Source organism: Aphis gossypii, chromosome 1 (assembly GCF_020184175.1).
Source record: "Aphis gossypii isolate Hap1 chromosome 1, ASM2018417v2, whole genome shotgun sequence".
Classification (NCBI taxonomy): Eukaryota; Metazoa; Arthropoda; class Insecta; order Hemiptera; family Aphididae; genus Aphis; species Aphis gossypii.
The window spans coordinates 88,141,451-88,154,213 of record NC_065530.1 but is presented as its reverse complement, the minus strand read 5'-3'; the positions used below and the strand labels follow the sequence as shown (position 1 = coordinate 88,154,213).

Below are 12,763 nucleotides of genomic sequence, written 5' to 3'. Positions count from 1 at the left end.
AAGTATGAAATTGAAGCACTATTTCGACTAGTTATGCTGTACACAGACACAAAAACAAAAAAAAAAAACATACATCATTGTAAAATCAATACATTCATCACTCCGTTCAGAATCTAAAAAAAAAACGAAAATGTATTATTTCAATTAGAAATTATGTAAAATAATATTTAAAATAAGAAAAATTGATTTTGAAATAATTATAAATTAATAATTTTAATTGTTATTTTTTTTGATAAAAAAATCTTTTCCTACGAGTATTATTAATGTTTTCGATAATATGAGACACATTATTTTTTAAACACTCCGCTTGAATTATATAATATTGGTTTACAAATAATTATCCTTATTCTCCATATTGTTGAACAAAATAATTATCGACTTGAATCATTTAAAAACATTATATAGTGACCGTATACTATATGATGTAAAAGTAGCTATATAAAATGTTGTTTAGGATTTATTTCAATATTATTTTTAGCCTAAAGCCCATTTTCTAAAATACTTAAATTGTTTTTTTTCTCCAAGTATATGCAACGCAGTTGTGTCCATACGACCTAAGTGATTTTTATTTTTTTTCATACGTATACTACCGCTATGGCATTCAAGTATGCTGTTGTGCAGCTATTATCCTTTTCATAACGATGACTAAATCGTATTCAGTCATATAATGACTCGTTATGTGGAAAATAATAATAAGCGTAGGTACTGCCAAGAAAAGACGGAGAAGATGAAGAAAAAATAAAAATAACTTCCGTACAATATGCGATAGTTCATTTAAGATTGACGTTATCTTTTTTTCAATTATATCCGCAAGTGACGTAAAAAAAAAGAAAAAATAGCAATGAAAACATAACGCTTAATATTACACTACACACAAGATATGGAATTTTACAGGTTGTGGTAAAACATATGATCCACATACATAACATACTTTAAGCATAATATATGATACGAAAAACGATTTTAAGGGAATGCAAAAGACGGTGGCCGATGTCTGTCGGTAATGTGTACAACAACCAACACAGAAAAGGACTTTTCATGTCCTTGAGGCGATGACGTTAGAGAAGCCTTTGTGTGCTGGATAACACGCACACACATTATAATGGTATCATCCTACCCCCTTTTGCTGCAGAAAACTCACTGCAACCCGTTTGCATATATAAATTTGTGAATTCATAATATAAATATTAATTATTATGTATTTATAATTATTATTATGTATTATATGACAAATGTTATAACAGGACTATTTGCATTAATCATTTTCTGTTTCGCATTCCTAAATCTTTTGTACTTGCATTCCACCCTCGCCGATTCTGGTTTCGTTGTTTACTCGGTCAATACGATAATTATAGCATTAATAATAGTTGTAATATTGTAATATGCAAGATTGTCGCTAAATCATAATACCCACAAACAGCGTGTTGCAATGTGTATATAATAAACTTATTATATTACATTATATATATTATGTACTATTTATATAATGTAGGTACAAGAGTATATTAATTAGACGGTAGCTCCTAGCTAGTTATTCAGCAGTTAGCTCTCTTATTCAAAAGTGAGCATGCGACTTTCGGAACAATTGACAACCACCATTGCAAATCAAAAGGATTTCACAAAAACCACGTTCCGACTTCTTCCCGTTACGCGGCTGCTGGTTGTCTTAGAGGCACTACACACTGCACAGTTACATAATACAATATGATTTATTACGTTAATAGCATTATTGTACACGTTAGAAATACGGGTGATCGTAATATTTTAAACAGACCTTTAAGCCGATTATTACGGTCGAACTGATGCACGCGTGTCAATATATGCATAAAAATTATGTTCGAGACTTAGGTAACGCTCTAAACACATAACACATTGCGATTTTGAAGCATGTTCCCGTCTTGTATGTACGACTTTTGTTCAAATTCTGATTTTAGAAGTTTTTCATTATACCTATTTTACTATTGTAATAGCCGTATTATTTATTTAATAATTTATTTATCTTATTAGATATTTCTCTCAAGGCGTAATGTATAGTACAAGAAACCATAACAAAAAATAATAATATAACAACAAGATTAGAGCATTATTCGAATGAAATTTTACCTAGATGATTATTTAGATAACATTTTATTCGAATATTTTATAAACATTCTTATTCAAATAAAAAACTATTGGACTAAATTTCAAAGGTTCAAATAATTTCTGGTTATTTTATTTGAGTAAACTGTAAACATCGTTGATAAATTATAATTTTAAAGAAGCACATAGGTATTAGAAACAATAGCTGACATTGTATTTTAAGTTACATAATTGTAAATCGTATTTTATTCAGTATAAATGCAAAAATATTATAAATGAAACAAACATATTATGTCAATAGAAAAATGTATAAAGAATTAGATATATTTTTTTTTTCATACTTTTATGTTAATAATAATTTAACAATATTATAATATGAATAATAATTAATGATAATTACAATAATAATAAATAGAGGTAAATAATAATAACAAAAATAAAAATAAATAATTATCATAAATTTCGAATTACAATAAATAAGTGTAATAATATTAATAGTAACTAGTTTTAATTATAATCAAATATTAACCAAAAATTATTTGAATAACTATCTTAACTTATCTTTAAAATTTAGTAGAATCATTAAATTATTCGAATATATATTTACATATTTATTTAAACACAAATATAAGATAAAATTGTTAGAATAGTAGCTTACACACATCTACAATTTAATAATTAGCAAACTGAGATATAAATTAAAAAGTTAGTTATAGATTAGTGGAATATAGATAAATATACAATATTAAATTCATATTTTATAGGTACCTATTTTTAATTTGGTAACATAACTGTGGAAAAAATCAATATTAAAGATGTTATTACAAAACATTAACATACGATTTAGTACTTAACAAAATAATTTTACCCAAATTAATAAGAAATAATTATTAATTATGAATGACTGATATTTTTCACTGGTATTTTAAAATATATGTATTCTATTAGTTCTGAACAGTCAATTTTATTATTTAACAATTTATGAATAAATGATACATCCATATATAAGCGTTTAGACGTCCTCAACTGTCTTACCTTCCATACCAATTTTATATCCAATCATATTAACTATAACTTCTTTGCATTATTTCTAGTTTATTTTTAGTCCAACCCATATCGAGCTCTAAATATCCGAAAAAAATTCAAATTAAGATTTTATTGGATATAATATACATATAGAATAATTAGATAATTAGGGTTGTTAAAGTTGGAACCGCTTTTTACTAATATGTGAATGACTCTAAAATAATTAATTTAATATTCTCACTGAAGCTTAGATAGTCTGATAATACCACTCCTAAATCACGAATATAAATATTTAAGGTTATAAATTATAATCCATTATTTAAAAATAAAAAGTTTATTTTTGCGTCAACATAATGAAATAAATATGTACTTGGAATATTTTATATTTAAATTATTTACCTATTCAATAATAACTAGATAGTAATTAACACTTTTAAGATAAATTATTTATTATTTTTTTATTATTGATCCTGTGCTACACTATTTTATAATATAAATTATTGGCATTAAATTTTTTAATATTTCATTATTTATTTTTTTGAGCGATAAATTAGAATAGTTAAATAATAAAATAACATTCATAGACATAACTAACTCAGCATCCCACCTCTAAAAACTTCCTATTGACATTGAGTTTTCCTCCAAGTTACCTGGGTCTTCCTATATGACGCTGGATCTTTGCCGGGTGCCACTAGGCGTCACCGCGTTACTGACAAGACCATACCTATAAATACAAGATTTTATTACAAAACCAGCCACTCGAGCACGGTTCTACTCATACAAAGAAAAACATCGATTACCATCAGAAAATTAATGAACTCAACTGAACAAATTACAGTCCAATTAGAATAAAAAATCGCTTGGGAATAATGCACTTTAGTGATGTTTAATTAAATTAAGTAACATTACTTTGCATTATTTAACGGATAGATCAAGGCTAGCAGTATTGTACCAAACTACTAATAAATTTAGTATTCTTTACAATTGGTAATAAACTAAAATAAATTTTACACAAAAAAATAATTTAACATCATCAGCAAACAAGTAAATATAATAATGAACAACTGAGCACCAAGAGTTCATTAAAATTTTGAATAATGACGGTTATAAAGGCCCACATTGAAGAATACCTGAATAAATCAGGAATTTTTCTGAAACATAACCAAAAAGAGATACAAACTGAAAGATATTAGTACATTTATGACTGAAATCATAACAGTTCACTCATTTTCCATACCAAATTGCAGGTCAAAAGTGTATACTACAACTTCGTGGTTAACAATATAGAACTTGTTTGCCATGTCACTACTTTCACTACTTATCTACACAATCCAAAATTTTCGCATATATACTCGTATTAGATAAACTTGACATCACAGGTCAATGCTGTCAAAAATAATAATTTTAAATATATAATTTTAAATATTTTTCTTGTTGGAATATGATTGTAGAAATATAATTTCAATGTTCAGCTATCTTGATGAATATTTTACATAAAAACAAAACCACCACTAAGTAAATTATTTTCAATAGCTTTGGAAATCGAGAAATGACTATTTTCGTTAAAATTTTGATGACAAATACGAAATATTTAAATTATCCATACACAAGAAATAATGTGAAAAATACTTCAAAAACATGTTTCAGCGGCAGTCTTAAAATCGATAGGAAATTTTGTCGATCGATTTATTATATACTTAAATTTGGCCCAAAAAAGTAATAATAACTTCATGAATTGAATAAATTTTTCCAGTTTTATTTTTTTTTAAATATAACTCTCATAAAATATTGTACTACGATATCTGATAAATTTAACTTGACAGTGTCCATCTGTTCAGACTAGACCAGGTCTTACTCTTGTAAGTAGCAACTGTCAAAAACAACACAGGATTAGATACTCATTGTAGTCCTCCTTCAAAATTAAATTAAAGAGAAATCTAATATTATTGTATACTGAACGCTCTCATACAATTTATTCTAAACAATTGTCATTTTACCAACAATTCTTTGAAGCAAACATAAATTGATATAAATATAGTTTTATTCATGATGAAAATCGAAAATCAAACATGATTAATGATAAACGTTGAAATTATAAACATATTCAGATCACAGTAATTGTTATTTTTTGTATATTATGAATAGGAGTTATGTTTTTACTCGTTTATACATAAAAAAAACAATTTTTGATTCATTTCACTATATCCAATTTTTCCAGCTACATATATCATTCAAATAAAATTGTATTGTGTTTTACAATACTGTTTTGTAGGTCAAAACGTTAAGAGTTAAATTTTTCATATTATCAACTTGAAATAAATATGATGGTATCTTATAGTAACGTTAAAATACGCCAAACTAAATAATGTTTAAGAATCCTAAAATACAATTCTTGTATACTGACAAAATAAATAAATAAAACTTTTCAAGAACTTAACTTTACTAATGACTGAAAACAAAGTTATCAGAGAAAAAACATAATTCCAAGACCATCATAATGCTTCCATGGTATTAAGAATCATGAAAGTATAACGTGTCATTGAACAAATGATATATCGATGGTTTGTTATAAACTTTTAAAGTTGGCAATATTAATATGTTTAATAAAGATTTGTCGAACGTTTAAAAGTTATTTATTTTAATACAAATAAATAATTTAAGTAAAAATATCAAAGTATCCAAAGTATACTTAAAATACTTTATAAATTTAAAATATTTTTTCGTATGTATATATTGACATAATTATATAGTATAATCAGTTTCCTTTAGTGATTATCCAAAAACCAAACAAAAGTTTAAATATTCAGAACTTTTATTATTGTTACAACTAATTTTAAATAGTTCGAATGACACTCCAAAAGATCTTGAACAAATCTTGAACGTCAGCAACTTTGGATACGAGTATTCCAGTTAACAGTTCTATACATATTTTCATTCAATGCAATTTTGATAGTTCTATTGTTACGAGTAAAATGTATGCAGTATATAAGTATAATCATATGTGGATAAAGAATTATTTCTATACGTAAGTATTTTTATGATTTTATTGGCTAAGATGAGTTAACAGTCTTTTAAACTGAAAAAAATACATTATTTTTAAGACAAACTTGCGCATTAAATCTTATATATAAATCAAAATCCGATTGTCTGATTGTCCTAGACCTGAAGTTACCAAATTAGCAAATTAATAATATTGTACCTGGCCAAACATTTTATAAATAGGTACATGAATAATACTTCTATACAAATTTAAATATGAAATGACGTAAATGGATATGAATCAAATCTAGTCTTTAATTTTGATCACTTATAGCTACTGTTAATCTTTGAAAATTGTTTAATTTACTATATTTTATTTTGATTTAAAATTCCAGAAAAAATTTCATGTTACTGTAAAATTTTAGTCTTCAAAAATTAATATTATTAATATAATTTAATTATAAACAAAAATATTATTTTTATTTCAATTCATTGCTTAGTGTTGAAATACATCACACTAGACTGGCATGCACACAAAGGCATTCTCTATAATTGCTAAATCAGCAATCTTTTTTTGATTTCTAAGATGAAAAAGGCTTAAGTACTTTTAAGTAAAGTGTAATTATAAATTATACACATTTTATCTTGAGTTTCTTTGTATAGAGGTAAACGTTTGATTTTTCAAGTGCTTACTATCTTCCTAGATTGAATAGTCTTACTTTTTAATGTTTTATTTTCTGCTTATACAGCAAAATAAAATATTAATTTTAGCTTTTATACATATCATATCACACATGAGGTATTCTTAACTTTTAGTAGGTCAAACAAGGGCTTAATATCTATCAAATAATTAATTTAAAAAAATTGTTATTACAAGTTTCACAGAAACTTAGCACATTGTATTTTAACAACAATATTAATTAATATTAACATTGTAAAAAAATATATTTTTTTTTTATATTTTCTAACCAATGAATGGTAATGAGTTTAATGGTTTTCCCCGACTAAGGTTAATCTAAATTTATATTGATGCTTGTAGTTTAATTTAGATATAAATTTAAACATTAATTAATTTATAATATTAAATAATTATAGTATATTTTACACCATAATTTTACCAATTGTCAATTAATTGATATAATTTATTGAAAATCTAAATGTTTAATGGTAAGATTTATTTGTTATTTTATTATTTCAATATTTTCCCATTATAGTTGTAATTAATCAATTAATATAATTAAAATCCATACACTAATTATATTACACAGATATAAATATAAACATCATTATATATCATTATTATTATATTATACTCACTACAGCTTCAACTTTTCATTTTTTTTTTTTTATGTTAAAAGCATTTATTGGACGTAGGTGTAATGTAAAACGGTTAACTGTTATTTGTATTCAAAATTATAATAAAATATCTGATTAAACGAAAGTGGTAAATATTTAGTCAAGTTAAGTGAAAATGTATTTTATTGTTTATATTACAATTTATAATGTGTATTTAATTCATTATACACAGAGCAAACTGAGTAAGGTCCTGAATGTATACAATTTATATGAATGGATAACTGTTATTAATATATCATATTTGTACGAAAAATAACCTATAGTAAATTTATCAAAAATAAAATGAAACAAAAAAAACTTTTGTAAACTAAACTGTTTTATTAGTACCTACTCACTATACAACAATAATAATATTTTATAGGAAAGAATATTTTATTTAAAAAAAAAATCTTTCTCACAAATATTACGTTTGGTATTAGAAAAGTTTGACAAATTCAAGCAGTTGAGATTTTTGAAGTACCATACTCAATTATTGATTCAATAATAGACAATAATATTTGTCTTTAATTATTAAAATAGTTTTTAGTATGAATTAACAATTTATATAGCTATTTCTCTTAGGATCTAAATAATTCTTTCTGAATATATCATGTATTAGATAACGATAACGATAGTTTGTTAATATCTCCATTAGTTTATAGTAAGTTAAAGTCATTTATTTTATTAATGCATTTTTGAGGTTAATATTATTAATATGTATCACGTATGTGATCAGAAAAATATTATACTTAAAAATATATTCTAAATAATTATTAACAGTATAACCCAAATCATGTTAAAAAACCATCCATAGAAAATATAAAAATTTATTATTTTTAATTTAAACAAAACAATAATTAATTTAATATTATTGTCATAGGACTCTTTAAATCAAACTACCTAATTAAAACAAAAATTTGACACATTTATCATTAACGGTATTAATGCATGTTTAGATCAAGCTATATACCCATATTATATACAAATAAATAAATAGTTATTCAGCTTATACATTTTTATTTTTATTTTTGAGATTATAATATTTCACCCTAATCTTTGAATCTTCATAAATAATATCATACATAAAAATCTAATATATATATATATATATATATATTATACAAAATATATATTGTGATTAATACCAATAAATTCCTCTAGGAAACGATTGAAATAATTTGAATTTAAAAAACCTATGAAAATAAATTTCATAATTTAACAATGCTATTACACGCTAATTTATTATTTGCTTTATTGCTTTATTTATTTAGATACAGTGCACAAACCAGTGTAATAATATTTTTCCGTATACAATTTTATATTTAATTTTAACAAGGTTAAAACACAATATTAAATAATCTACATAAGTAAATTACTTTGCTTAATTAAATTAGTTGCTTTACAGTTTACACACCATTGAAATAAACTTTGTAGGTACTATATAAGTATTATCTAATCCGTATTAGTTTTACAAATTGAAACTGACTATTTTGTACGAATACATTATATTACTTCTAATGAAGTAAACTCAGCTTAGTTTGATAAAATAACGAAGCTACTCATGTAATAGAACAAGATTAATCATACATTTTCTTTTTCTCGTTAAAATAAGTAACTAATAATAAATTAGTTAATAATTTCTATTACATTTTTATGATTTCTTAATCTATTAAAGAAGTTATAAATAATTTATCACAATAATTTTTTTTTAACCTTTTAGTATACATTTCCTAATATCTAGTAGAAGCTTCCAACAAAGTAAGTACTAACTTTGCATGATGCAACTAAATGTCTTCTCAACAATACTTTTATAATCAATACATATTATAGTACAATAATACATATACAACTATCTGTTTTATGTATTTATCGTGAACAAATTTCAATAAGAACGCTGATAATTATACAGGCCTGAACAATATTATATACATAATATAAACAATTTACTTTCGATCTTTTTAATATTATCATAATATCTTATTTCGTTACATTTGACTGTTTTAATTGTTCAATCTGATAACTCACAACATTGAAAAAAGCTCAATAATAGACAACTCTAAATACAGCAAATTACAAATCAATATAACTAGATAATAAGTCAACGGCCGTTCATGAAAACAGGATTACAAGTGATGAAAAATCCACAGTTCCTACTATCAAAACAGGAAATTAAAGACTTCAAATGTGTTTGTTACTTAAAATACATTTTGGGAACGTAACTTTACACTATCAAAGATCAGACAAAACAAATTATTGATTACTATGCGGATATTATGATTTTAAATTTCTATATTATAAGATAATTCATAGTTATTTATATTACACTCGCTGATTTTTGTTCTCAATTTCTATTAAACTCCATTAAATATAACATGAATATGTATTATTTTATTTTATTTTGATTTTTATAGCTTATATAATCATATTTAAAAATAATTAGAAATTTAATAAAGGGTGATTTATTTGTTAACTAATTATTATAAAAACTATTAATATTTTGAAAAAAAAATGTTATATATATTATGTATAATCGGAATATATAATAAGATATAAAATGATATATTTGCTATTTTCATCATTGTAATTTTTTAGGTTACTTACTGTTTTTGAACAAAAGCGTGAAAATTTTCATTTACTAAAAATGATTATTTTTCTTAATATTTTAGTGTATATTAATTGTATTTCAAATTTATAGTTAATTAATTATAACTTAAGTATTTAGAGGTTAAATAACTAAAATAGCCAAATATTGGGAGTATCCCTGCTTCATCTTAACTTTAAAAACAAATCTAGAATCCAAAATAATTTAAATAATCTTTTTGCATGACTTTCTACGTAATAGTAAGGTTGATAAGAATATTACATACAATATGGCTTTAGATTATATAAAATTAACTTAAATTGTAATGTTAATAAATTTATTTATTATATATAAGTAAATCGTGTATTAGTTAAAAATGAAAATTATTGTGATTAACTCTTCTTATTAAGTACAGTAAGGTATTGAAAAAAACTAATGATCGAGTGACAACATTCATTTTATAACTTGAGAAATAATACTTATTGAAATAAAATTTGTATAGGAAATGTCTAACTCAAAAATAACATTAGATTATCATTAGCTATAATAAATTATGCATAAACGCATAACAAATAATGCATAATACTTACTTATGATGTAGACATTTAAAATAAGTTTATAAACAATAAACTTTAAAGCAAAAATAATAAACATTTTCATCAGAAATTGTATAAATTTTATGTATTCTAAAATTTAAATTCTGTAAAAAAAAAATAACCTAACCTAACCTAAGTACCTATATAAATAAATAAACTGCTCCTTAAAATCGAAGTAGATCTCTATCGATGAAAGTTTACCAAGTAGTCTATAGAGTCAAAAAGTTACGGAAACACTATACCACACTGACATAATATATAGATTTTTAATGTTACTTGTATTTAAATTTATTTTTTCAATATCTATTTCAATTATTATAGTCTTTGAAAAAAATAATGCAACACAACTATTATGTCAGCTCTGAACGACCGTTTTACTGCTAAATAGTTTATTTAATGTTAATTACTATTTTATCGAGCAGTAGCAGTTGCTTTATATTCGGTATTGGTTTCATTCATCCATTGGTATTAAATTCTATAGCTGTGTTATGAAATATTATAGTTTTGTAACAACCATTTAATAAAAAACAAATTAATTTAAATTTAAATAAAATTTCTGCTTATTACTATTAAAGGTTGTACCAGATAATATCCCGAGGTCTAAGAGGTTATAACATATACTCTAATGCAAATACGGCCTCAAAGCGTGATTCGTTATATTTTATAACTTAGATACAACAGCCTGTATAGGAATACCTCCAATTTAATGGGGCAAGCTGAAATAGAATATTAATAGAAATTTATTTTTAAATTGTCCTCGTTTAATTCGTCATTCGTTCGAGCAATTCAAACACGAGCTTAATAATTTTTCACTACTATATACTGCAGTATACGCATCAGTCACCATGATACTCATAAAACATTAACGACACTTTATCGGGCGTCTTGGTTAAGACTTCCGCAAGCATGAGACTGTGATTGCATGGAGGCTAAAACAACATTATTGTTTTATTAACCAACAGTAGGTACTCAAATGTATACATCAGCATATATCATACTATTATCGTATACATGCGGCAGAGTTCTTCTAAAAATAAAAACGAGAACATATAAAACATATTATAAAATGTATAGCAATTGTATTCAATTGCGCAAATATGATAATTTGCTTAGCATTTTTGGGCGCCAGTCCATAACGTTGCTGAGGGCTGAGGTGTGTGACATAAGATGCGAAGGCAAAGTGTGTAACGGGCCTACGCGTAATGGCCAGGCTGCTTGTATAGTAGACAATCATTATTTGATTGTCGGCCAGATTGACGACCTTTTCCACCACAACGGTTTGGACTGCCGTCCTAGATACGAAATATTATAATATACGCACAGCTTTATTGTGTACAAAAGTTTGGATATTCACGAGAATATTATCCACAGCTAGGATCATGAAATAAACCACACTCGGAAAAATTATTAATTTCGGATTATTAAGACGTACACGGTCCATCGAAAACGAAATAAAAATATATTTTTAAGAAGGTAATATTACTGTCAAATACAATAGATTAATTTCACAATAATTAATATAAATAGAGTCATCTCTGTGTTTGAATAGTAATTAAGGTAAATCTCGATTATGTGTTGGTCACATAAAATAAGTGAATAAAAAAGTGATAGTTGTAAAATATATATATTTTTATTACAGCGAATTCTTATCAAAAAATCTAATAAAATTATCATTAATCATGTTCATATATGCACGGATAAAATATTTTTATTATTTTATATGGTATATTGTTCTTAGATTCTCAATGAAACGTAGTCAAATTCATCAAATGCTGTATATGATCCAAGTTTTATATACTATAGAACCGTAAAATTAAATAACCCCCCTCTTATAATATGATACCAGTATATTATATAGCATAATGATGTATTAAATATCAATTTTAATCATCATTTTTGATTATAAATATGGGTCACATATAAATTTAGGGTAAATAATAAAATTAATTAAATAAACGACAAAATGTACCTGATAAAAATTCTATAAATACAATATTATTTATGTTCATTTAATTTACTTCTATGAATTTATAGACATTCAACTTAATAATCTAATATTCTAATTACATAAATTTAATCCAAAAATGTTCATTACGACTGTTCATACACTTAAAACATGTTAAATTATTTTCAGACAATTAATCGATGTACAAAATATGAAAGTAAA

At 24.2% G+C, this 12,763-nt stretch overlaps 1 protein-coding gene across 16 annotated transcripts in view; it reads right to left on the bottom strand.

The window, feature by feature from the left end:
- LOC114128466 (uncharacterized) overlaps positions 1–12,763 on the bottom strand; it is a 274,228-nt gene that overhangs the window by 252,807 nt on the left and 8,658 nt on the right. Inside the window, exon 2 of one of the 16 annotated variants that reach the window (XM_027992968.2) lies at positions 3,713–3,829. The exons of 14 other annotated variants lie outside the window; for them this stretch is intronic. The gene's annotated coding sequence lies outside the window, so the exon portion shown is untranslated. The remainder of the gene's footprint in view (positions 1–3,712; positions 3,830–12,763) is intronic. One more of the 16 variants, XM_027992967.2, reaches the window with a different exon arrangement.